General features: G+C 39.2%; 1 protein-coding gene across 1 annotated transcript in view; it reads left to right on the forward strand.

Annotated features, from left to right (window-relative positions):
- The window catches only part of SYS1 (SYS1 golgi trafficking protein), a 36,714-nt gene that overhangs the window by 15,949 nt on the left and 6,450 nt on the right, over window positions 1-14,315 (forward strand). The gene's annotated exons all lie outside the window — the stretch shown is intronic.

The raw sequence follows: 14,315 nt of genomic DNA on the forward strand, positions 1-14,315 counted from the left end.
ATTTCTACAAATGTGAAGACTCTCGAGAGCATAGATAATAGCAAAAGGTAGCAAATAATTGGAAGTGATGAGTTTGAACATTTTTCACCTTGTTTTTAATATCATTAATTTAATTAAGTTTGTATAATTTTTAATGATGACTATGCTTAATGACCAGTCAGCAGAGTTCGTAGAAGCATAATAGACTTTTGCAAGCCCTTATGAGTCAGTTGCAGCCTATTATGCTTCTACAAACTCTGTTAAAAATAAAGGTGAAAAAGGGAGGAGGAGAGAGAATCTGAAGCAGACTCTGCACTGAGTGCAGAGACTGATGCAGGGCTTGATCTCTCAACTGCGAGATCATGACCTGAAACCAAGAGCTGAAACCAAGAGTCAGCGCTCAACTGACTGAACCACCCAGGCAACCCAGATTGTGTTTTTTAAAAAGCCATTCTAGTAGGTATGTAGTGGTATCTCACAGTAGTGTTAATTGACATTTCCCTAATAACTAATAATATTGAGCATTTTTTCATGTGCTAATTTGCCATCTATTTATCTCCTCTGATGAAGTGTCTGTTCAGATCTTTTGCCCATTTTTAAAAATTGGGTTGTTTTTGAGGGACCTGGGTCATTGGGCGTCTGACTCTAAATCTTAGCTGGGGTGTTGATCTTGGAATCATGAGTTTGAATCTCATTTTGGGCTCCACACTGGGTGTTGAGCCTACTTAAATAATAAAAATCGGATTGTTTTTCATACTGTTAAGCTTGAGAGCTCTTTGTAAATTCTGGATCCCTTTATCAGTCATATGGTTTACAAGTATTTTCTGCTAGTCTCTGGTTTATGTTTTCATTTTCTTTTTTTTTTTTTTGTTTTGTTTTCATTTTCTTAACTGCCTTTTGAAGAGTAGATTCTTAATTTTGATGAAGTCCAATTTATGAGTTTTTAAAAAATGGATTATGCTTTTGGTGTCATATCTAAGAAATATTTGTCTAGCCCCAAATCACCAAGGCTTACTCCTCAACATTTTACAGTTTCAGGTTTTTAAATTTAGGTCAATGACTCATTTTGCATTAATTTTTATATATAGTGTAAGGTATGGATCAGGATTTTTCTATATGCATATCCAGTTATTCCTACACAATTTTTTTTTAAGATTTCATTTATTCATGAGAGACACACAGAGAGAGAGAGGCAGAGACACAGGCAGAGGGAGAAGCAGACTCCCTGCAAGGGGCCTGATGTAGCACTCCATCCCAGATCCTGGGATCACGCCCTGAGCTGAAGGCAGATGCTCAACCGCTGAGCCACCCAGGTGTGCCCCTACACAGCATGACTCTTCTTTCCATTGAATTCCTTTGCACTTTTCTCAACAGTCAATTGACCATATAGGTATGGATTTATTTCTAGATTCTGTTCTGTTTCTTTGATCTATATGGTCTGTCCTTTTGCCAGTACCATCCTGTCTTGATTCCTTTTAGTAAGCTTTATAATATGTTTTGATTACTATAGCACTTTATAGTAACACTTAAAATTAGTGAGTTTTCCAATTTTCCTTTTTTTAAAAGTTTAATCTCTATACCCAACCTGGGCCTCAAACTCATGACCCCGACTATAGCACTTTATAATAATACTTGAAATTAGTGAGTTTTCCAACTTTCTTGTTCTTTTTTTTTTTTTTTTAAGTTTATTTATTTAGGTAATCTCTATGGGGCTCAGACTCATGACTCCAAGATCAAGAGTGGCATGCTCTTCAGACTGAGCCAGCCAGGCACTCCTTCTGTTCATTTCAAAAATTGTTTTGACTATCATCCTTCATTTGTCTTTCCTTGTGAATTTTAAAATCAGCTTGTTGATTTCTACACAAAATCCTACTAAAATTTTAACTCTGTTCCTTGGACTTTTTGTTCTGAGTTATTCTTTCTTTTTTGTGCACATTTGCAGTTGTCATTTTCTTCACATGCTTCCTGCCAGTAAAATTTTGAGGTTCAAAGGCCTCTTTTAATTTTTCTCAAATATTTTTATAAATTTTGAAATGGTTATAGATCATAGGGAGATGCAAAAGTAGTACAGTTTTCTCCAAGGGAGCACCTTACAATATGTACAATATGAAAACCAGGAAATTGATATTAGTACAATCTATAGACCAAATTCAGATTTTAGCAGTTTTACATGCATTCATTTGTGTGTGTATATTCCATCACCACTAAAATCTCTCTTGTGCTATCTGCCCCTCTCCCCACAATCCCATCCCTAATCTTAGAAATCACTAATTTGTTCTCCATCTCTATAATTTTGTCATTTCAAGGATGTTATGTGAATAGAATCACACATCGTGTGACCTTTCAAAATCGGCTTTTTTTTTTTCACTCAGCACAGTGCTCTTGAGATCCATTCAGTTTGTTGCTGTATCAGTAGTTCCTTCTATAAACTTAAAAAATCACTATAGATTCACAGAGAATTCCAAAAAAATATATGCATGGAGGTCCTATCTACCTTTCACTCATTTTCCCCCACTGGTAACATCTTGTTTAACTACGTTATAATATCAAAACCACATGGTGACTCATGTAACCACCACCACAATCAAGACACAGTACTGTTATATCATCCCAAGGCTCCTTCATGCTCTTTATACCCACCCCACTTTCCTCCCATGCTATCCCCTCGCAACCCCTCTTCATTTCTATAATTTGTTGTAGAATATTCGAGAATGTTATATAAGGGGCACCCGGTGGCTCCATAGGTTAAGCATCTGCCTTCAGCTCAGGTCATGATCTCAGGGTCCTGAGATGGAGCCCTGTGTTGGGCTCCCTGTTTGGTGTGGAGTCTGCTTCTTCTTCCTCTGCCCCTCCCTACCACTTGTGCTCTCTCTCTCTTTCCCTCTCCCTCTCCTTTTCAAATACATACATACATACATATATACATAAAGTTTTTTAAAAGAATGTTATATAAATGGAATCTTATAGTATGTAACATTACAAGTTTGGCTTTTTTTCACTCAGAATAATGCCCTCAATATCTATCCAATTGTTTGTATCAATCATTTGTTCCCTTTTTTGCTGAGTTTTATTCCACAGTATGGTATGTACCGCAGTTTAACTATTCACTCATTGAAGAACATATGAATTGTTTTTAATTTAGAGCTATTACAAGTAAAGCTGCTATGAACATTCATATATAGGTTTTTGTATGGACATAGTTTTCATTTCTCCGTAATAAATGCTGAGGAGTGCAGTTGCTAGATCATATAAGTGTCTATTTAGTTTTCTAAGAAAACACAAACTATCTTCCAGAGTGACTATATTATTTTACATTCCCACCAGCAATGTATGAAAAACCTGTTTTCTCTGCATCTTTAAAACTATTCTAATAAGTGTGTAGTGATATCTCATCATGGTTTTAATTTGCATTTCCCTAATGGTATTGATGTTGAACATATTTTAATGTGTTATTTGCCACCACTTTATCCTCTCTGGTGAGATATCTGTCTTTTGCCTATTTTCTAATTGGATTATTTGTTTGCTGTTGAGTTTTGAGAGTTCCTTATGTATTCTATACATGAAATTCTTTGTAACATGTGATTTGAAGTATCTTCTCCCATCTGTATACCTTTAATTTCTTCTTCTCCTTCTACTCCTCCTTCTTCTCCTTCTTTTTCTTCTCCTTCTCCTCTCCCTCCTCCTCCTCCTCCTCCTCCTTCATCTTCGTCTTCGTCTTATTTTGCCGGCTAGGACTTCTAACACCATGTTAAATAAAGGGGATGAGAGCAGACATCCTTGCCTTGTACTTGATCTTATCTTTCACCAGTAAATATGATGTTAGCTGTAGGTTTTCTGTAGATGCTCTTTATCATTATCAAGTTCAAAGTTACCCCTTATTCCTAGTTTGCTGAGAGTTTTCATAAAAATGGACATTGGATTTTGTCTAATGATTTTTCTGCAGCAGTTGATATGATCATGTGATGTTTTTCTTTAGTTCATACCTGTGGTAGATTATATTGATTGATATTTGAATGTTGAACTATGTCTGAATAAATCCCACTTGGTAATCCTTTTTATATAATTTTGGATTGAATTTTTGCTAATATCTTGTTGAAGATTTTTGTGTCTATTTTTGTGAGGGCTATGGGTCTTTTATATGGTACCTGCACTATCCTAGAACTGGTATAGTGTTACTTGAGAGTAGATTTAAGACAGTTGTGAATATATATTACAGACTCTAGGGAAATGACCAAAAATTTTTTTTTAAAGATTTTATTTATTTATTCATGAGAGACAGAGAGAGAGAGAGAGAGAGAGAGGCAGAGACACAGGCAGAGGAAGAAGCAGGCACCACACAGGGATCCTGATGCGAGACTCCATCTCGGGACTCCAGCCACCCAGGGATCCTCCCCAAATTTTTTAAAGTGATAATTGACAGACTGTAGGGAAATGACCAAAAATTTTTTTTTAAAGATTTTATTTATTTATTCATGAGAGACAGAGAGAGAGAGAGGCAGAGACACAGGCAGAGGAAGAAGCAGGCACCACACAGGGATCCTGATGCGAGACTCCATCTCGGGACTCCAGCCACCCAGGGATCCTCCCCAAATTTTTTAAAGTGTAATTGATAGACTAAGAAAGGAGAGAAAAATAGAATCACCCAAAATGCTCAAAACAAAAGAAAGCAGAAAAGGAGAGTAAGAAAGAAAAAGAAATAAAGAACAAATGCAACAAATAGAAACTACTTATAAACATGACAGATATTATGCCAGTTATATCAATAATCACTTTAAATGTGAATGGCCTAAATATATTCCAGTTAAGAGACTGGAACTGTCAGTGGACAAAAACCAAGACCTAATTATATGTTGTCTAAAAGAACCTCAATTTAAATATAAAGGCAAAGGTAGTTTAAAAATGAAAGGATAGTGGGGATCCCTGGGTGACTCAGCAGTTTAGCGCCTGCTTTCAGCCTAGGGCGTGATCCTGGTAGTCCTGGGATCGAGTCCCACATCTGGTTTCCTGCACGGAGCCTGCTTCTCCCTCTGCCTATGTCTCTGCCTCTCTCTCTCTCTGTGTCTCTCATGAATAAATAAATACAATCTTAAAAAAAAAAAAAAAGGGATAGAGAAAGACATATCATCCTAATGCTAATCAAAGGAAAGCTGAAGTAGCTATATTAATTTCAGATAAAGCAAACTTCAGAACAAGAGACATTATCGGGGATAAAGAGGATTGTTAAATAATAATAAAGGAGTCCATTATCCAGAAGACACAATATTCTTTAAGATTTATTCCCCCAACAATAGAATGTCAAAATATGTGAGGCAAAAACTGGTAGAGCTCCAAGGAGAAATGGCAAATCCACAATTATAGTTGGAGACTTCAAAACCTCTCTTTCAATAATTATAAATCAAACACAGAGAAAATAAGTAAGGGTATAGTTGAACATCACCAGCAATGAACCTGATCTAATTGGCATTTATAGAATATTTCATCCACCAAACAGCAGAGTATGCATTCTTCTCTAGCTCTTATGGAACATCATGATAGACTGCACTGTGGGCCATAAAACACACCTGAACAGATTTAAAAGAATAGAAATCATACAAAGTATATTCTCAAACCACAATGGAATTAAATTAGAGACCAGTAACACATAGCTGGGAAAGTCTAAGATATTTGGTAATGAAACAGTACACTACTAAAATAACACAAGGATTACAGAAAAAAATCTCAAGAGAAACTTAAAAATACTTTGAACTAGGGGCTCCTGGGTGGTTCAGTCGGTTAAGTGTCCAACTCTTGATCAGCTCAAGTCATGATCTCAGGGTCAGGAGATTGAGCCCCACATAGGGCTCTGGTGTCAGCAGGGAGTCTGCTTGAGATCTTTCTCTCCTGTCTCTGCCTCTCCACCTTCTAGGTGCCCCTAGAAGGAAATTATACCACTACTGTATATAGGAAAAGAAGAAAGATCAGAAAGCAATCCAAGCTTTCACTTTATAAAACTAGAGAAAGAAGGGCAATTTAGGGACACCTCGGTGGCTCAGTGGTTGAGCGCCTGCCTTAGGGTCAGGGCATGATCCTGGAGTTATGAGATCGAGTCCCGCATTGGGTTCCCTGTGAGGAGCCTGCTTCTCCCTCTGCCTGTGTCTCTGACTTCTTTCTGTGTCTCTCATGAATAAATAAATAAAATCTTTGAAAAAAAAAAAAAAAGAAGGGCAATTTAAACCTAAAGTAAGCAAAGGAAAAGAAATTCCTAAACTAGAGCAGGAATTAATGAAATTGAAAACAGGAAAAACAATAGAGAAAATCAATGAACCCCAGGAGTTGTTCTTTGAGAAAGTCAATAAAATCAACAGACCTGTAGCCAACTATCCAAGAAAAAAATGAAAGAAGACACAAATTACCAATATTAGAAATTTAAGAGAGGTCATCACTACTGATCCTAGGGGCATCAAAAGGATAATAAAGGAATATGTGTGTGTTTTGCATTGACTATGCATTCAATTTCTTTAATAGTGATGGAGCAAATTTATGATCTATTTCATGTTGGGTGAGTTTTGGCAGTTTGTTCTTTTTGGAGATTTAGTCCTTTTCATCTAAATTGCCAAATTTATGTGTGTAGAATTGTTTTTAGTAGTTCCTTATTATCTCTTTAATGTCTGGGAGTCCATAGGGGTATCCTGTATTACACTCATGAAATTGATAGTTTAGGTCTTGTCTTTCTTTGTTTCCTTTGTCAATCTTGTTAGAGTTTTGTCCATTTTATAGATCTTTCCAAAAGAAAAAAAAAAACACAGCTTTTTGTTTCTTTGATTTTCTCTATGTTTTTCTATTTTCATTTCTTTGGAGTTTTTGCTCTTCTGATTCTAGTTTAAGGCTGAAACTTAGATTGATAACTGGAGGTCTTTCTTCCTTTGAAAGTAGACATTTAGTGCTGTAAATTTCCCTTTCAGCATGGCCTTAGCTATGCCCTACATATTTTTTTTTTTATAAAGATTTTATTTGTTCATGAGAGACACACAGAGGCAGAAGAAGAAGCAGGCTCCATGCAGGGAGCCCGATGCTGAACTCGATCCTGTGACTCCAGGATCATGCCCTGGGCCGAAGGCAGGTTCCAAACCGCCAAGCCACTCAGGGATTCCCCTAAATATTTTAATACTTTGCTTCAGCTCAATTTTAAAAAATGTTGTTGAGATCTTCACTTTGAACCACAAATTATTTAGAAGTATGTTGTTTAATTTACACGTGTTTGGAGATTTTCTTGTCACCTTTCTGTTACTGATTTGGATCTGTTTGATTTCATTGTGGTCAAGGGAACATACACTGTATAATTTTGATTGTTTTAAGTCTCTTGAGGTTGTCTTTGGACTTAGGATATTGTCTGTTGGGGTGAATATTCCATGGGCACTTGAAAAGAATGTGTATCTTGCTATTGTTGGGTAGAGTGTTCTTTAAATGTCTATTAGAGCCTTTTGGATATTTTGTTGAGTTCTTATGTATTCTAGGGGCACCAGAGTGGCTCAGTGGTAGAGTGGCTGCCTTCAGCTCAGGTCATGATCTTGGAGTCCGGGGATCTAGTCCTGCATCAGGCTCCCTGCAGGGAGCTTGCTTCTCCCTCTGCCTATATATCTGCCTCTCTCTGTGTCTCTCATGAATAAATAAATAAAATCTTAAAAAAAAAAAGTTCTTATGTATTCTGCTGCTTTTCTGCTTAGTATTTCTATCAGTATTTCAAGATGTGTTGAAGTCTCCAACTCTCCTTTTGGTTCTGAGTTTGGTGCCCATACATTTTAGGATTGCTTTGTTTTCCTCATGGTTTGATCCTGCTATCATTATGTAATGTACCCTTTCTTCCCTGGTGATTTTCTTTTATCTGATATTAAGATGGCAGATTCTGCTGTCTTTTGATTGTTTGTATGGCACATCTTTTTCCATCCTTTTACTTTCAACCTACCTATGTCATTATACTTGAAGTGAATTTCTTGTTGATGGCTTATAGTTGGGTTATTTATTCATATCCTGTTTTGCAGATCTCTCTCACTTTTATTTATTTTTTTAAAAGATTTAATTTATTTATTCATGAGAGACACACACACAGAGAGAGAGAGAGAGAGAGAGAGGCCGAGTCATAGGCAGAAGGAGAAGTAGGTTCCATGCAGGGAGCCCAACGTGGGACTTGATCCCGGGACCCCAGGATCATGACCTGGGCCAAAGGCAGATGCTCAACCACTGAGCCACCCGGGTGCCCTGTCTCTCTCACTTTTAAATGATATATTTAGGCCATTTCCAGTTCATGTAATTATTTGTGTCTTAGTGCTTCTTCTATTTGTCATTTTATAGTTGTTTCCTCTGTTTTTTCATTTGTCTGTTCCATTTTCCACCCTTCCTGTGTTACTTGAATATCTTTTAGGATTTAATTTTTTATTTAATCTATGATGTTTTCTTTTTTTTAAGATTTTTTTTTTTTTTAAGATTTCATCCATTTATTCATGAGAGACACAGAGAGAGAGAGAGGCAGAGACTTAGGCAGAGAGAGAAGCGGGCTCCATGCAGGGAGCCGGATGTGGGACTCAATCCTGGGACTCCAGGATCATGCCCTGAGCCTAAGGCAGATGCTTAACCACTAAGCAACCCAGGCGTCTCTAAGATTTTTTATTTTGAAGTAATCTCTACATCCAATGTGGGGCTCAAACTCACAACCTCGAGATCAAGAGTTGTATGCTCCACCGATTGAGCCAGCCAGGTACCCTCTTTGGTCATTCTTTTAGGGTAGGTCTTCAGGCAACAAATTCTATTAGTATTTCTTTCATTTGAGAATGTCTTGATTTCTCATTCCTAAAAGATCTTCTTGCTGGGTACAGCATGTCAGAGATAAACAAATTATTTAAAGTAGAAAGAACAGATTTTTAAAAAAATATTTTATTTATTTATTCATGAGAATACACAGAGAAGAGAGAGAGGGAGAGAGGCAGAGATGCAGGCAGAGGGAGAAGCAGGCTCCACGCAGGGAGCCCAACGTGGGACTGGATCCCAGGACTCCAGGATCACGCCCTGGGCTGTAGGAGGCGCTAAACCACTGGGCTGCCCGAAAGAACAGATTTTGATCAGTAATATACTGTTGTAATAGGAAAAAGAATCCAGTGTGAACTGAGCTCAGCTTTTTTTTTTTTAATAATAAATTTATTTTTTGTTGGTGTTCAATTTGCCAACATACAGAATAACACCCAGTGCTCATCCAGTCAAGTGCCCCACTCAGTGCCTGCCACCCAGTCACCCCCACCCCCTACCCTCCTCCCCTTCCACCACCCCTAGTTCGTTTCCCAGAGTTAGGAGTCTCTCATGTTCTGTCTCCCTTTCTGATATTTCCCACCCATTTCTTCTCCTTTCCCCTCTATTCCCTTTCACTATTATTTATATTCCCCAAATGAATGAGACTCAGCTTTGATTTGTCCAGAGATGACTCAGCATCTTAAAGGAATTTGGGAATAGGGAGGTGCTGAGGGGGGCTGCTCTATAGATTTAAGGAAGTGAAAATTTACAGAAGACAGAAAGGGAGTATTGGTCCATGTGAAACTCATGTAGATTTGCTAACTGGCACTATTGATGTTAATCTCCTAGCCTCCCATAGAAGATGGGTATCTTGCTGTTGGGAGACAGGGGCCCTATCTTCAGAGGTTGGCTGGAACAAACAGTTAATTCATTTGGCAGCCTTGAGTTTTCTCAGGCAGGCACTTTAAGGGATCTGGGGTCATCCTAGGGATTCAGCCTTGAGCTATTAGAAACTATGTTAGTGTTTGTTCAAGTCTTTATAGATCAAGGTGAAGGCCTGTTCGAAAAGAGGGCTCAGAGGAGCCCAGGTAGAGTTTGATCAAGGGGAGAGTCTTTGTCAAGCACTCTCGATTAGAGAGAGGCAGAGACTTAGGCAGAGAGAGAAGCAGGCTCCATGCAGGGAGCCTGATGTGGGACTTGATCCTGGGACTCAGGATCATGCCCTGGGCCGAAGGCAGATGCTTAACCGCTGAGCCACCCAGGGATCCCTGTAATTGTTTGTTGAAGCACTTTTATAGTGACTGTCTTAAAATCATGGTTAGATAAATAGAGCAATGCTGTGATTTGTTGGCATCTGTTGTCTTTTCTTATCCAAATTGAGATTTTCCTGGTTCTAGGTATGATGAATTATTTTCAGTTATAACCTGGACATTATGGAAATTATGTTATGAGTCTCTGGATCTCATTTAAATTTTCTGTTTCAGTAGGCCTTGGATGACCTGGGCCAGTGAGATGGGGGGTGGGGCACCAACTCTACCACCAGATGAGAGTGAGAATCCAGGCTACCTGCATGACCCCACTCAAAAGGGAAAGGTGAAGGTTGTCTCATTATTGCTGGGCAGAGTTGGACATCTAGGCTGTACACTTGGCCTCCTACATTGGAGGAAGGGAGTGGTGCCTCATTATTGCTTGATGGAGATGGCAGTGCAGCTCCCCATGTGGCCTCCTCTGACACCATGGAAATGGGGAGGGATTCTTGGGGAAGGGTATTGTTACTGCTGGTAGTGATGAAGCTCAGGCTCCCAGCCGGTTTCCTCTAACACCACCTGGAAGTGAAGCGACCTTTGTTACAAGGTGAACATTGAAGTCTGGCTTTCCCTCTGTCTTTGCTAGTAGAGGCTGGTAGTGGTTTTTTCTCTATTATTTTGCTGGAGGGGGACATTTAATGTCAAAAGATCTCTGTACTGCTAGGTGCCTCTTTCTCAGTCAGAAAAAAGCCAGAAAACAGGCTTTTCATGGGGACAATTTTTATCTGTGCCTGTTTGGCATTTCCAGGTTACAGGCTTCTCCAGACCCTAGCAAAAAGAAAACCTACTGGAGTTCCTGGTTGGTCTGCCTTCTTCTATTTGTTTGAGATATAAAACATTAAAAGCTATATTTAGTGGGAGGGATGGAGAGGAATGCATCTACTCCATTTTGTTCAGGACCAAAAATCCTCTTTTTATTTTATACTCTCTTTATCCCTATACATCCAAACTGGAGACTTTTCTGGATATATTGTCCTTTTAGGAACTTGTGGGTCACTCTGAATCTTACTCAGAGCACTCTATTAGACAAAGGCCATGCCTACAATTTCTTTGAGATAAGCCCTTCTTTGCATTAGGCTTATGCTGAAATGGCTAAGGGACAACATCCCTAAGCTTTCTAGAATCCCTATTGTTTGATTCAGAGGATCTATGAGGCACACCTATGATTTCTTTGGAGATCTTTCATCTGAGTACTCTGAGGCATTGCCTTTAATCTTCCTGAGATATAAATTCAAGATTTTATAGTCATGTTCTCAGTTTCATTTTTTGAAAGATTTTATTTATTTATTTGAGAGAGAGAACACAAAGTAGGGGGGAGATAGAAGGAGAGGGAGAAGCAGACTCTCCTGCTGAGCAGGGAGCCCTGCTCAATCCCAGGACCCCAATCCCAGGACCTCAGGATCATATCTGAGGGGAAGGCAGATGCTTAACCCACTGAGCCACCCAGACACCCCTCAGTTGCATTTTTGCACCATGTTGTTTTGGATGTTTTCAATGCCCTAGATTTAAGGTTTGCTAGGAAACTACTTCTTAATGTTACTATCATTTGCCATTTGGAGAGGCTGAGAAATTCTTACTGTGAAGTCCTGGTTTCTTCATACTTAACAGTGCTTCCTTTTAGCTCAGGGCTTCTCCATCTCGGCACTTACTGACACTCTGGGCTAGATAATTCTTTGTGTGCGTGTGTGTGGAGGGGGGGCAATGGTGAGAGGGATCTGTCTTGTGCACTAGGGGATATTTAGCAGTATCCCTGACCTCTACTAACTTGATGCCAATAGCAACCTCTCCAGTTTCAACAACCAAAAATGTCTCCAGACATTGCCAAATGTCCCCCCAGGAGGCAGCCTCCCTGTCACTAGGGAACTGCTGCTTTAGCTCCTCTCTCCTCGCTTGCATTTTACTGTCAGCAGCTAGGAGAGACCAGGTGGCACCTTACCACCTTGCTTGCAAACGTCCTTAGCTAGATCACCCAATTAATTACTGGCATGCTCTCTCTGTTCCTCTTTTACTGGAGGCAAACAGGGCTGCTAACCTCTGTGTCATGACATAACGAGCTTCCTCTTACCCCAGTTTCCAATAGCATTTACCTACTTTCCCATTTGCCTTGGCTGGTGTCTTATCAAAGGACTGAGGCTTCTCTCAGCAGCTTTTCCAAGGCATTTCCACTACACTCCTCTCAGTTTGTTGCCAGTTCTAATGCCACTGCCATGCTTTAGAGCAGCACTCTATCCCAGTACCAAAACCTCTATACGAGGTTTGTATTGCTTTATTGCAATACAAACTTAGCAGTTTGATACAAGAAGTATTTAGTATCTCAAAGGTTTTGGGCATGAGGAATCCAGGAATGCTCTAGCTGAAATGGTTCTGCCTTGGTCTTTCACAAGGTTGCAGGCAAGCTGCTGGCCAGGACTGTAGTCCTCTCAAGGTGCTACCAGGGCCAGTGGATCTGTTTCTCTGCTCACTCATGTGGTTGCTGGCAGGCCCTCTGTTCTTCCTAGCTGTTGGCTGGAATCTTCTGTTGCTTGCCACGTGGGCCTCTCTGCATGGCTGTTGACAACATAGTAGATTGCTTCCACCAGAATGAGGACACACACCCAAGATCCCAAGATGGAAGCTGTGGTCTTTTGTTTTTTTAATCCTAATTTTGGACATGGTCCACCATCATTTCTTACTGGTCATATAGAGTAACCCTGATACAGGGTATAGCAGAGGACTACATAAAGGTATGAATAAAGGAAAGGCACGGAGCCCTGGGGGCGGAGCCCTGGGGCTATTTTGGTGGCTGGTGGCTGCATTTCAATATTATTCAATTTCTAATTTCCTTTTGGACTTTGTCTTTGACTCATGGGTTATTGTGAAGCGTTGTATTTTATTTCCAAGTATTGGGGGCATTTCCCAGGTATCTTTATTAGTTATATCTCAATTCTTGTATAGCCATATCAACATTTTGTATGATTTAAATTCTTTTACATTTGTTGAGGTTTGTTTTGTGGCCCAGAGTACAATGTATCTTGGTGAATGTTTTATGTGCAGTTGAAAAAGATGTTTACTCTGTTATTGTTGGTTAAAGTGTTAATAAAAGTGTCAGTTGGAACAAGTCAGTTGATAGTGTTCAGGATTTCTATATCCTTCCTTCTTTGTCCTACTTGTTTTATTGATTACTGGGGCAGCAGTATCAAATTCTCTAACTGAAATATAGATTTTTCTCTTTCTATTTTAGGTCTATTGGCTTTTACTTCATCTATTTTTTTAAACTCTGTTATTAGATGTATTCACATTTATAATAGTTGAGTCTTCCTAGTGAATTGAACCTTTGTTATGAATATCACTGGCAACAGTCTTTTTAAAGTTTACATTTGTCTGGTATTAATTTTGCCACTCCAATTTGCTTTGACTGTATGGTGTATCGCATACGTGCTTGCTTCTGCTCACTTCAGCAGTACATACATTATAATTGGTGTATCTCATTCCATTCACTTACTTTTTAATTTTTTTTTAATTTTTATTTATTTATGATAGTCACAGAGAGAGAGAGAGAGAGGCAGAGACACAGGCAGAGGGAGAAGCAGGCTCCATGCACCGGCAGCCCGACGTGGGATTCGATCCTGGGTCTCCAGGATCGCGCCCTGGGCCAAAGGCAGGCGCCAAACCGCTGCGCCACCCAGGGATCCCTCATTCACTTACTTTTAACCCATATATTTTGTTATAGTTAAATTGGGTTTCTTGTAGACAGCACATTATTGCCTTTTGCTTTACTTCCTTTCCTGTTCTACTAGTCTTTTAATTGGTTGTCTTTTCATTGACAGTTGGATTAAAATCTTATATATTGCTATTTGTTTTATATTTTCCATCTTTTGAAAATCATTTTTTCCTTTTTCTTTCTTACTTTGGATTAAATTACATTTTTTTTTTCAGGGAAAAACATCAACCCATTGATCACCAAAAATAAGACAATAAGACTTTTTTTAAATTGGAGTTCAATTTGCCAACATATAGCATATCACCCAGTGCTCATCCCATCAAGTGCCCCCCTCAGTGCCCGTCACCCAGTCACCCCCACCCCCCGCCCACCTCCCTTTCCACCACCCCTTGTTCATTTCCCAAAGTTAGGAGTCTCTCATGTTCTGTCTCCCTCTCTGATATTTCCCACTCATTTTTTCTCCTTTCCCCTTTATTCCCTTTCACTATTTTTTATATTCCCTATTTGAATGAGACCATATAATGATTGTCCTCCAATTGACTTATTTCACTCAGCATAATACCCTCCAGTTC

This window comes from Canis lupus, chromosome 26 (assembly GCF_048164855.1).
Source record: "Canis lupus baileyi chromosome 26, mCanLup2.hap1, whole genome shotgun sequence".
NCBI classification, from domain to species: Eukaryota; Metazoa; Chordata; class Mammalia; order Carnivora; family Canidae; genus Canis; species Canis lupus.